Genomic DNA, 14,025 nt, shown 5'->3' on the forward strand with positions numbered 1-14,025 from the left:
GATCAGTGTGAATTTCAACGTCGATAGACTTTCATGGCACAGCATAATGCGGAATTCTCAATTGAGTTCAAAAATTACGCAGCATAAATTTTACGTGTTCAGTTCATTCACATCATTCTCCGTGGCCGGAATAAACGCAAATTTGTGTCTATCTGTCTTTTCATTGACTTTCTATGTAATCTATTCTCGCCAAAAAATTTGCCTCGCATTTGGACTGAATGCACCATAACATTTGCCAAATGAACAAGAAGGCCTAAATAGTTAAGAATGTGTTGTATACAGCATTTCACAAAGTTTATACAGTTTCTCCTTAGGCACCAAGTCTCTCCACTTTGGTCTCCAAAGAAGTAACCAATACTAGTTACTGTTTTGCACTGGATTTGTAAAATACCAAGTTACCCGTCAATCGGTTATATTCTTTAATATATTTGGTGTAAACGGTGAAATCAGTTGAAACAATGGGTTCACTTCTCTGCTCACCTGTCTATTTGTATTTATTTATTTATTTGTGCTTTAGCTGAGTTTCATTGTTGATATGACAAAATACATAGTATTATTGAATGATTTCCAGTTATACAAAATGAGACATCTTGCTAGTAGTAATGATAGAGTCCTAGTGTGGGTCTGGGCTAGGGAGAGACACAGATCTCTTTGAGCCACACCAAGTATTGCCAACTTTAGCTCTAAGTCTATGGGCCTATTACACATGTACGAGAATGTCTCAAAAATCATGTCCCAAAATTGCCACATCCTTGGGCAGGCCCAAAATGAGTGTAAAAAGGGATTCTGGGTCTTCGTTACATTCCTGACAATCAGGTCAAATTCAGGAAAAAGTTGGGCAAGCCTATTAATGGACAGGTGAAGTTTGTTAAGTATTTTAAACTGAATCACATGATGTCTAACACATATAGAGGCTGAGTGGATCCCAGCCAACTTCCAGGTTTTATCTGAAATCTTCTCACCAAAGTCGTCCTCCCATTTTGATTTGAGATAGTCCAAGGCTACCGACAGTAAAATATAATACATTTGGGATATAGAATTATGCTCAGAAATGCCTTCATGAATACAGATCTTGAGTAAGCTAGTATGTGTTTGAGAAGGAAACCTTGTGAAACCCTTTTAATAAAATCTCTTATTTTAAGGTACATAAAGAAATGAGATTGTGGAATACCAAATCCTCTAACTATCTGCTCAAAAGACAGCAAAACATTGTCTTGAACAGATCTGCCATGTTGCTCAGGCTCTGACTGGACCCCTGCTGGAATGCTGTAGCTCGCAATGAGGGTGCAAACAGTGGGTTATCAGTAAGTGGCATGCAGAAAAAGGGGCCGTGCACTATGCACAGATCCTTAATGAACCTTTAACAACAGGGATTCCTACACACTTCAAATTCAAACTTCAAGATCTGCCCCTAGCACTCACAGGAAGCATGCAGTGCAGCTCGTCACAGTGCGGGTTACCTAGGAACCTAATTATACACCTGTTGGGACAATGAAATGACATGGGTGAGTTGCCTATAGCTTGTTTACAGTCATATGATCCCGATGACACGCAAGGTCAGATGGGGGGCAGGAAATGAAGAACACCAGTTGGGAATCGTTGGGAATGGAGGAAAGTGTATACGCTTAAGCCTTAGATGGACCTGCACGTAGCAGGTATAATCACAAAATTTCTAGATACATTGGATATGATCCCTACACTTTATGGAAAAGTGATTTTTCCCACGGGTTGACCAATTTTCTTGCCGTGGAGGCAATCAATATCACAAATGACTTAGTCCCGCAGCGCTCCTACTACATGTCTAGCCAAATGACGGTGTACAAGAATCTTGAGGCTTACAACTATTTCATGTGTGGCTGAGACAACCACATCGAATCGAAAGCAGCATCTTGTTTTTGCACAGGTGAGCATGTTTGCCTGAGAATCACTGTGTTTTTATATTGCTATTTCAACTCTAAAGTAATTTTATGTATTTCTTTAGATTTTAGCCACATATATAAAGTTAAGTAGTAAAATGATTGTAGCCTTACCTTTTATGAAGTGGTCACTGCATACACAAGCTTTGTCTGACTCCGCTCCTCCAGACTTTAGACAGAGGTTTTTAATCCATGTCTGCCGCCATTTCGCTGCAAATTTTTTTAAACTTCTCACCTTCATGTGTCATTACTTTCGGGACTTGAAAGTAGCCCTTGTTTTTTTCCCAATCTGACCGGTTGGCACAGCCGTAAACAGCACAAAACATTGGCATTTTTAGAGTGCCTCTTCACGCAGAAATCTCTTCCTGTCCCCCATCTGCAGTTCTTTGCGGTGATGTGACGTCATGTGCAAACAACCTTATGTCTATTTTTTATTTGAAAAATGAATCATCTGAGCAGTAAGAATATGTTTTGAAAGCAGCAAATCAACTAACAAAGCTGGTAGACTACGATAGGTAGCTGACAGTGTCATGGTGGTTATTCTTTGATGCTTAACCGTTTGTTACCTATCCATTGTTGTGATGCAATATTTAAAATTATAGGTAGTTCATGTTCATGTCCAATATGGATTTGATAGTGGTGGATAAGATCAATTTTAAATTGAAGTGGCTTTGCTTTAGTTCAATGTATTAATGACTGGGTTTGCCCACACTTTTTCAGCCACCATAGAAATACTGTATAAGCCTTCACATCGCCACAGATTCACATGTACATACCAAGTATTTACCCATGTTTAATTGACAAGAGAGCAACATTTTATTCAGGTATTTTATTTCAACAGAACACATAACTGTGGTCTGATGGAGACTTGTTGCCCTACTTCTGCTGCACCGTAGGAGGAAATTGAAGAAACCCCATCAATGTTGGAAGACAAGAGAAGGGGGCGTGTCACAATCTGGTCCAGGAGCACTGCGCAGATCCTGAGAGGCGCTGAAAACACTACAGGATGAGTGCAGCCAAGATGGATAAAGTTCTCTCGATAATTGCACCCCACCTCACAAAGATGAACACGAATTGCAGATGTCCCATTGAAGCACAGCAGGTAAAGCAGAGGAATGAGGACACAGTTCGTCTCGTTCCCTTTCCAGATCTCTTTTTGTCTCTCTGACACACACACACACACTGCATGCTTGTCTGTTGTTTGAGTTTGTCTTAGTGTTTTAGTTTTATAGTTTAGCTGCTGTAGTTTGATGATGGATTTTTGTTGGTTGAAGTTGGGTGAAGCTAGACCATATACGATCTGCAGCAAATTAAGTGCATTTTTAAGTACTGTGAACTTCAAAATGATTCAGCATTTTGATTCAGTAAAAATAAAAGAACATACTGTTAGGAGAGCAACATTTTGCATTGCTGCACCAGCGTTGCAAGATAGAAATGTTAAACTAAACTACATACTAGAGGCTTAAATTTAACCTTTTGGGGGGAAATTGTCATACAGTCGTAACCATGAGAGTGTACCTTAATGATAAAGTTCAAGCTTCAAATGGGTGTCAGGTAGCAGGAGAGAGAACAACAGCCATGCTCATGATTCACGTCCATCATCATATCCTACACCAAGCATGATTGGCTGGAAAGAGATCACGTGAAATAATGGATGCATATCTTGCTGTCTTGATCATGTCAGGAAATGAATTAAAATAAGACAGTACAGACTAAAACCTAGATAGATAGATAGATAGATAGATAACTTTATTAATCCCCAAGGGGAAATTAGGTTTTAAATGTCTTAGTGAACAAGAAACAAACCGCAATATCCGTGAACAAAGTCTGATCCTTTCTTGACCCATCCATCCACCTACCACAAGGTTTAGTGGCTCAGTCTCACACAGTCATGCTCCTGAAAGGATAAACTCTTTGAATTGCAATGAACTCAAGACCTGCCACTGGACAAACTTTTCATTTTAGCTCCACAACTGGATGGGATCTAAGAATATCAAAGTACTCAGCGTGTTTTATTCTTCTAGCAGTTTGTATTGTGGGTGTAATGAACATTGCAAACCCTGTGGGCCCTTTAGTCTCACTGATCACATGTAGCTTATTCTCAAGCTACAGTCAGCAGACTTTAACAGGGAACAATTTATTCTTATCAGACTTAGTTTAATTAGAAAAGCCAACTCATCAGTGATGACAAACAGGATGTCAGGGTAGAACTCACCAGCAGAACGAGTGTAGAGAATCTGTCATCTTTATTATCCAATGATTGGATGACCTTGGTCTTGTTTGCAGCTCAGAAAAAATGTGGAAAGTGAAATGAAAGGCAGCAGCCGGTGGCTGCAGAGGACGAAGAGACAAATAGAGACAGATGAGGAGTGGAAGGGTCTCAGTGTCACCTCATTACTCCAATGTCTTTCACATTATTACTGTGAGACATCCACGCTGGAAAATCAGATGCTGCATCATTTCCCTTGGACTCACTGATCATCTCCATTTATCAGAATACTGATGAAAAAATGGGATGATAAAACACTGGAGTAAAATGTGCATACATAACCACTTTCCTGTCTACTTGGATACACAAAATTATTTCATGTCTCTTAAATTGTTTCCACGTTTCCCTCACTTGCATCCTTTCCTTGCATCTTAGTACCGCCCACCGAGGATTCCTGGAGAGACACGAGAAAACCACGGGAGGACAGAGGACTGAGGAAATCTGTTTTAAGACAAATGAGACGTCCTTTCCTCTGCAGCGTCACGTGACGCGATGTCCGTTTCTGATGACGGCAGCAGCTGATGAGATGTCAGATAAATTGATGCTAAAATGCTATTATCTATATTTTTTTAAATTATAACACAGAACTAAAATTCGAGAGATTTCAATAATCAATACAGTTAAACTTATGTGCCACACTTTTATCGTTTTATTACAGTGCAGGTGATGTAATGTTTTCCTCAACAATGAGATGTATTATTTCACCCACCAGCAGCCCATCTGATGTTAATCACAATGTTTAGTTTTATGACCAGAGGCCTCATTTATAAAACTGTGCATAGGATTGACGTCAAAATTGGTGTACGCACGAAACACAGAAAGTGCTTACGCACAAAAATATCCTGATTTATAAAACAGTGCGCACGCACGTCCTACGCCGATTTCCCTTTATAAATCACAATCCACTCTAAATGTGGCGCACCTGTGTGCGGGTCATACCACGCCCATATTTGCCTATAAATATTCAGAGAAACGCTCCTCATGAATATTGATTCATGACTGAAATCATGCCGAAACGCAATTTCACCCAGTGTGAGGTGGAAGTTCTTGTCAGGGAGGTGGAGAAGAGGAAGGCTGTATTATTTGGTGGACACAGTGTTGGGGTCACCAATGCCAAAAAGGCTCTAGAGTGGCAGCATGTGGCGGATCATGTCAATGCCATTACCTCAGAAGGTCGGAGTGTGGCCGAGGTGAAAAAAAAGTGGTCAGACATTAAAGTAGACGCAAAAAAGCGCCTGGCGTCACACAGGCAGAGCGTCTGTGCCACGGGCGGGGGAACGGGCCAACCGGAGCTCACCCCGCTGGAGGAAAAACTGGCGGGGATCATCGGGGAATCCCTCCTGAGTGGAGTGGTGACGGAGGTGGAGGGGGACACTGATGCCAGCCCACAAGAGTCAAATTGCGCTTTTTTATTTGCCTGTTCACCCACCGTATAAGGAAACTTTATGTACTGATGCGACAAACCAATTATACCTCCTAACACGTCTGGCATAACACGGCTAAAGGTTGGCTGGGATATCCCTGACCTGTCAGCCAATTCCCTCTGGAATGTGCCAGAAACCCTAGTGTTGTGAGCACTTGAAGCGGGACTGGCACGGCGTGGTTTCTGCGGGTGCTCCTCTCTAAGGCTGGGCCCAATGCCACGCATAGATCCAAGAGGACAGCTCGTGGGAGTCGGAAACGGCTCATCAGCCACTCATCGCTGTTGGCCAGTGGCTCTTGCTGGTCTCGGAAGTTCCGCTCCCGCCGTATCCTTCCGTTTGCCACATCCTCTAACAGTGCCAAAGCAGCCATTGTGCGCCATGACGCATTGAATACCTGCCTTTATATACCCATCTATTAGGTGGTATCTGCTACACGTGTGAGAATTACCCTGATTGACTAACAGTTCTTCAGACTAACAATATAAGATAATTATAGTCTTTCTTTGTATGGCAACAAAACACAGGTACAAAGTGTTTTATGCGTTATGCATTGAAAACGGAGATGAAACGAAATGGGCTATATGATATAGGATATTAATGTATTACACTGCATTCATATCAGTGTAAACATAATTTGCCCTACTGTTGTCTTACTGTTGTCCTAAATCATATGTTTCCCGTGTGCACTCCAGGGAGTACGTTTGTTTATTCATTGTAGAAATGTAATTTTTTTTTCTATCCATTTCTTGCAAATAAACTATTCATATATGAGAGGTCATATAACTATTTATTTTACACGATCAGTTTCACACAGTTTCTCCCGTTTCTTTCTTCTGCCATCAGTGGCGCAGTTTCTCCTTACCCCAGTTATGTGCGTACGCATGGGTCAGAATTGGCGTGGTGGACCGCACATTTTCCCGTCAAGTTCTCTTTTTATAAATCCCACGGTTTGCGTAGAGAGTGGCGTACGCCTTCTTTTTTGCGTACGCAACGTTTATAAATGAGGCCCCTGGATTGCCCAACACAGATTTCCCTCAGTGTCCATGGATATAGGCCTACCTGTGATCCGCACATCATAACCATGAAGTAAATGTCAGTTCAGACATTTACGTGATGAAAGTTACAGTGAATATAGTTTAGACCTACACTTGGAAATTAGTCTGTGATGACCTTGATTCACAGATGGCTTAAAATAAAGATATGATTTCTTTTGCAGTTAGTGCTCTGCATTATTTCACCTGCTGTCTGTTTCCTACATTATAATCAATCCTGTCCTTTATATCTGTTTAAATATCTTTGAAGCAGATGGCAAACGGTTTTGCTGGATGATCACTTTATTTTTTTAAAGGCTGATCTCTGGAGACTCTAACAGCTGGATCCGCAACAAATTTTTCTGAACACACCTGAAGAGTAATTAACTGCAGCACTGAAACTCAGACATAGCCTCCAAGTACGCCATGTGACAGTGACTTAACAATTCCTACAGAACACCCACAATCTGTGAAACATCAACAACTACATCAGATAAAGCAGATGTATATGTATATTTACACCTGCCTGACACCCACCACTACTGTTGCTAATATTAGTCATATCTCTGTTACATACGTTCCACTACTATTATTGTACTGCATTACTACATACTATCCTTACCGTTAACCACTACTACTGTTATTACTAGTAGTCACATTTCCATTATGTGCATTTCATTATTATTGCTGTAATACCTCTTTATGTACTTTCATTCCTGTCAACCATCTATTATAATTGTATATATTGTGATCTCGTTGATCTGCTCTGTACATGTGACATCTATTGCACGTCTGTCCGTCCTGGGAGAGGGATCCCTCCTCTGTGGCTCTCCCTGAGGTTTCTTCCGCATTTTTTTCCCTGTTAAAAGGGCTTTTTTTGGGGCAAGTTTTTCCTCACTCGAATCGAGGGTCGAAGGACAGAGGGTGTCGTCTCTGTACAGATTGTAAAGCCCTCTGAGGCAAACTGTGGTTTGTGAATTTGGGCTATACAAATAAAATTTGATTTGATTTGATTTGATTTGATATATTTCCAATTTTTCTTTCTAGAATGGCAGGAGCTTTGAGGCCTGCAAGCAGAGTGATAAAATATTTCTGGACAAAAACAAAGGCACTTGCTATTTGAGGCAGGCCAATTGCACAGGTAGCTTCCTCAGTGTCAAATCAGTACAGCTTGAGCTCACAACTAACAGTGGCACAAAACAGAGGTAAAGACCCAGCAGAATATTGTCTTCACAAAAGAGCTGTGAGGTGGTGTTGCAAGAACAGCCAGAAGAATCATGAAAAACAAGTGTCTCTGTGAAAGTGGACTGTGTCACTGGCATCCATATGTCCTAAGCTGGTGGCCATGTGTTCATAGGGGAGCGTACCTATGTTCCCCGGGTCCTATGTTCCCCCATCGGGAACCGTAACTCTAACCCTAACCCTAACCCTACCTACCCCGGTCACATACAAAGCGGGGAACATAGGACCCGGGGAACATAGGGATGATCCCGTTCATAGTCCATCAGGAAGCTCTGTGTTTTCAAAAGACACCTCTCACTGTCCTGGTTATAATGCAGCATTATCATTTGCTTGTTACTTCCAGAATACCAAGCTACAAAAACAGTTTCTTGTGCCAGCTGTTAGTCCAAAGTATAACATCACACCCTTCAAGTGAGTATGGATAACATATTTTTTCTGAACAAGACTTGAACACACAGCACAGAATTACTGAGCACTCCAGTGTATTTAGGGTCCCTTTCTTAAGCCAGTAGCTTGCCCTTGAGGCTGTTCACTTTTGGGGAAAGCGTTGAACAATCCAGTTTGAGGAAGAGTTTCTGAAAGGCTTCAAAAGTGTACCTGAGCTCCTTGGGATAGGCAAGATTCACTGCATACGTCAAACAAATGAGCATGGCACAAGCCCTCGGAAAGTTACCCAGAGCGGTCAGGACCTTTGTTCCGTCTATCATGATTCCGATGTCCTCTGTACCCTCTGACAGATTAGTCTGGATGCTGTAGATTTTCCCAAGGTACAACATCAGACACCGGATGACAATGTCTCTGGTTATGTTGATGGCAGGATTGCCTGGAGCCGGAAATTACATAAATTAATATTACTCAAGGTCATGGTGCAGTTTTTAATGCTAGAAGGCTTAGACTTGTGTTATTTTTAAAGAAACCGCTGTCAATAATCCTTTATGTGCTGTCTGAGAGACCAGTCTTATGAAACACTTCCTGTCTTAACTGAGGTTTTCAGGGGACCAGCTATGACGGAAAGTCACTGGTCCTGGAAAAGAAAATGAACATTTTAAATGTTATGTTTATCACTGAACTTATGGTGAGCTGGTAGGTGAGTTTTGTCACCTTTGGACAAACTAGCTGCTTCCCTGTTTCTATGTTTTATGATAAGATATGCTGCTGGTTGTACCTTCAAATTTACATTAGAGGAAGAGTAGCAATATTAACTCTATTTTAACTCATAGAGAGACTGCCAAAGTAGGCTATTTCCCAAAATGTTGACATTTAAGCAGCTAGAAAATAGAGGTGCGTGGCAGCTGGTGCTTAAGAGCAGAGCAATGTAAAACACATAAAGAGCACATTATTTATAATCAGTGTATAAAAATGAAAATATTTTGCACGAGCGAATTGAATGGTCACATTTTTGAGAATGTGTGATAAACAATGTCTAATTCGGTGGCCAAGTGTATACAAACTGCTGTAATTAAAAAGACCTCAACCTCAATCCCATGGTCCCGCTCTTTGAGTGGAAGAGGTTCAGAAGCTTGGGAGAGTATTCATCCAGCTTGGACATGAACTTTGATTCCAGATGCACCATTGTGATTCTGTGAAACTCATCCTGGATCTAAAAGACAAATGATGTAACCAGTAAAAAATATGTGATCTTGAAAATACCTGAAAACACGATTTATGAGATGACAGTAACTTAGCATATTTTGTATCAAATAGTTGACCCCTCACAATTGCAAAGGAATGTTTCTGATTACCATACACTTTATGAGATGACAGTAACTTAGCATATTTTGTATCAAATAGTTGACCCCTCACAATTGCAAAGGAATGTTTCTGATTACCATTCACTTGTAACTCACATTAGATGCCTCAAATAGAGCTGACCATCTGGCTTTTATGTCCTCTATGGTGGGTGATTGGTTAAGGATTTAATTTCTTCGGTGTGCAAAGGTTTTGGCCATCTTTTCTTTGATCAATTTGTTGTTGTCTCTTTTCCTTACTTCAGTTAGCAATGGAATCATTTCCTGTTCTTGACTTTCCTCATCCTCTCCTGCTGGGTGAGGTGGGAGGTAGTTTACTCATGCCTTTCAAGGCTTTTTCACATTCTTTGCAGATTTCTGGTAGCAGGACTCTTGCGCTTGAAAAGCATTGCACATCACCTCAGGAACACCGTAGCCTCGGAGTTTGGTGTGATAATTTTCCATCTGGTATTTGAGGCTTTGTTGTCAGCCATAGTAACCTGAGAAGGAGCCAGGTTCCTTCAGACAAGGATATTTCTTGACAAGTGCCTCAGCAACATCACATATATGTGCACTTGACGGATAAGCTGTATACATATATATAGTTTCAGCCAGCTTCACCAATATGCCTGCCTTGACCTTTGAGGCATTCAGAAGTGTTCCATTCTTTCTGTAGTCTTCATCGGCTAGGTACATCTCAGTCTCATATGCAAACTGTGGAATGGGGAACTGCTTTGGCCATGGCTGACATCGTTCGGTGGTGCTTCTCCGTCTTGGCAGGATAATGGTGTCCAGTGAAGATGATGTCCCAGCAGAGGACTCTACATTTGATGCTGATGACTCGGCATTTGATGCAGATGACTCTGCATAAGATACTAAGTCACAGTCTGTTGACTGTTGACCAAAAGAAATGTCAAAACTTTCATCAACTTGCTGCAAGTTAAGAATAATCGGGGCAGCATAGACAACCTTTATCATGTCTTTGTGTTTAATTTGGTCAGTTTTATGCAGAGTGAAGTGTAGTGTAATATAACCATATAACCATATATAAGTAGTTAGTGGTTAGTGACAACTGGTAATATAAAACTGAGATGTTAAAGAAACTAATCAAAATGGGAAGGAATCGTAAATGAATGGTTAAGACATATACTACTCAGCACTAGTTGATTAAACACCTATTGATTGAATTGATGATTAAACTACTGTATTGTGTTAACTTGGAATAAATTGTAACCACACATGTAAGAGTGAAATTATGTAACACACTGTAATATTTTTAAAGTGCAGAACAAAGAGTGATCAGAGCTAATGGTGTAATTCTGAGGAAAGTGCCTGTTTTTTTTAATAACCAAACTGAGAAGGAGGAAAAGCTAATGGTGTATTCTGAAGAAAGGGCCTGGGTTTTTTAAAAAAACAAACTGAGAAGGAGGAAAAGCTAATGGTGTATTCTGAAGAAAGGGCCTGGGTTTTTTTAAAAACCAAGCTGAGCTAATGGTATCAGGCACGTCCGCAGCACGGCCAGGTGCATCGGAAAAGTTTGGGACTTTCTGTGGAAAAAACCCAGCGTAAGCAGCACCCGTTTCTTGGGTTTAAATCAAGACAACAGGGGTGTTAGATCAGATCACTTGTTCATGGACATTGTCTATGTATGATCTCAGCTCTTACTGCCAGCAATAAAAGCTCAACTGCACTCTACTTTGAGAACTCCTGGTGATTTTTTCGAAACCTTCTGATCATCCAAGACTCAAGAAAAGTCGTTATCCGACAGAAGTAATCTTCAAAGCCTGAGTCCAAATACTGAAAACTGAACTCCTCAGAAATTCCAAAGTTCTCTTTCACAGTAGTTTGCAGCTCCTCCACAGTTGGTGGGATTCCTGATGGAAGGACCAACTTCTCAATTCGGTCCTCAACAATTACTCACAGTTTTTCCACCATCTCTGCCAGCCTGATGATGAGAATATCAACAGACAGAAGCAGATGCTTAGACCACACACGCAGTGAATAATACAATGAAGAGCATAGAGTGTGCCACCAGAAAAAAAGAAACAACAAAACAAACTCAGAGAGAATATTAATGACAACTGAAATACACTTGAATTTTCAAATAAAAATTATATTTCCTAATGTCATCACATGATAAATCACTGACAAAATTAAAAATCAACGGAACTCTGCTAACTTATTGTGTATTGCCATGTATGTCATTAGCTATATGTCTAATGTAAATTAATGCTGCTATCATGTGTTGGACCACTTTCAGTTTTATGAATTAAAAGTTGAAAAAAATAGTGAGTCTTTTTAAAAGTATTTTTGCATTCCATTTTGACATCAAATTATTAACCATTCATATATGGAAATAAAATAATGTATTTATTATTCCCAAATCATTTCACTTTTTAATTCATCAATGTATATAGGCTTTTTAAGATATATTTGTAGGAATCAACACCAAACAAGTTAATAATTATTAGTGGGACACTTGAATTACAGAATCCCAACAACATATATATATATATATATATATATGTATGCCATAATTATAACTGTCATGAAATTGCTCAAAAGAAATTAAAATCCCAGTTACATGGACCAGAATACAGATAACGTGATGCATGTTCAGATGTAAAGTTCAATATAATGTAATTTACCTAAACCGAACAACGGATGTGACGTTTGAGTGTAACCAAGCATTTTCCTGCCACACTGTATGCAGCCAAGGGGTAGACATTACCAAGTTTCTGCTGCTCCCAAAGTGCCATTTTCCCAGTGTCCTCCAACTAAAAAGATCTTAGATGTTCTTCATACCAGGCAGCAAGTAACTTTACAATGAAGTGTACACAAAATAGCAATCTGAATACTCTCAGCAAAATCAGGAAGTCCGCCTGTAGAGCCATAGGAAAGAATCATCCCAACATTGTACTTTGTTCCATAACAGGTGACAGTCTTGGCTAACAGCACAGTAGACATAAACATAGACTACTACTGTTATCACTAGTAATCACATTTCCATGTGCATTTCATTATTATTGCTGTAATAGATCTTTATGTACTTTCACTCCTGTCAACCATCGCTTATAATTGAATACATTGTGATCTCGTTGATCTGCTCTGTACATGCGACATCTATTGCACGTCTGTCCGTCCTGGGAGAGGGATCCCTCCTCTGTGGCTCTCCCTGAGGTTTCTTCCGCATTTTTTTCCCTGTTAAAAGGGCCTTTTTTTGGGGCAAGTTTTTCCTCACTCGAATCGAGGGTCGAAGGACAGAGGGTGTCGTCTCTGTACAGATTGTAAAGCCCTCTGAGGCAAACTGTGATTTGTGAATTTGGGCTATACAAATAAAATTTGATTTGATTTTGATTTGTTAAGTGGTGATGTACCTATTAAGGTTTCCTGTATGTCTGGATGCAGCACATTTAAAGGCACCTCAGATATTTTAGCAACACACAGTGCCTGCTTTCCACCATCTGTTTGCAGGTGGTATGCCATCATCATCTGGTGTTGTGTCGAAAGAGTCAACAAGACATTCCTGAAATTGTTAGTGTGCCTCACAACTTGCCTAAAAAAGCTGTATTTCGCTTCAAAGCGCATTGTCCATACAACAACCAGAGGCCCATATTCTTCGATCAATGTAGGGTAGTGTTCCAAAAAATTATGCTTGGGTATCAGTGTCTCTTCTTGAAAAACTGCCAAAAATCTGTCACGATGTTCAGATATTTTAAAGTCCAGGTATGCAATTGTGCAATCAAGTGTATGAACAGGAGCAACCACCAATTCAACTATGTCTTTTAAAGTCAGAAGAACCTGCCAAGCAGAATCACCCTCAGGTATCAGTGAACCAACAATGAGTGGCAATAACCGTATTAGGGCCCAGTTTTCATGAGCGTTTTCCCCTATAGATTTGCGACTTGTGTCATTTTGAGGGATTTCCTGAGGGCTATTGGTTTTGTTTGATCCCTTATAGGGGAAACATGTAATTAACTTGTTAAGTTGAGTTAAATTAAAGTACTTCTTCTTAGTGAAAACGTGAATACACAATGCCAGTTCCCTTGGAACAATCCCTTCAAAGATATCATGAAGTACATCTGGTGGGTACCCAGAGACAAAGTGAAATTGAGTCAATTTGTCAGTCAGTGGACATGACCGCTTTACACCAAAGAAATGTGTTAAACTGGGATTTTCTTTAACAGTTTGTACATGCAAACTATGGTCATCCTTTGTATGAGGTGGAAATGCTCCACCTCGCACTTCATGTGTCTGGTACTTGGAAGAATGTCCAAGACAAAACCTACAGGTGTATGGCCCTGTGAAACTTTCAACTAGTCCACTGATTGAATGTGCACCGAGATTATCAGCTGCAACACAGTGTACCGTTCCTTTAATACTTTTTCCAGCACTGGGAAAGAAAACCCCTTCCTG

The sequence above is a fragment of the Pagrus pagrus genome, assembly GCF_965226575.1.
Source record: "Pagrus pagrus genome assembly, chromosome: 23".
Taxonomy (NCBI): domain Eukaryota; kingdom Metazoa; phylum Chordata; class Actinopteri; order Spariformes; family Sparidae; genus Pagrus; species Pagrus pagrus.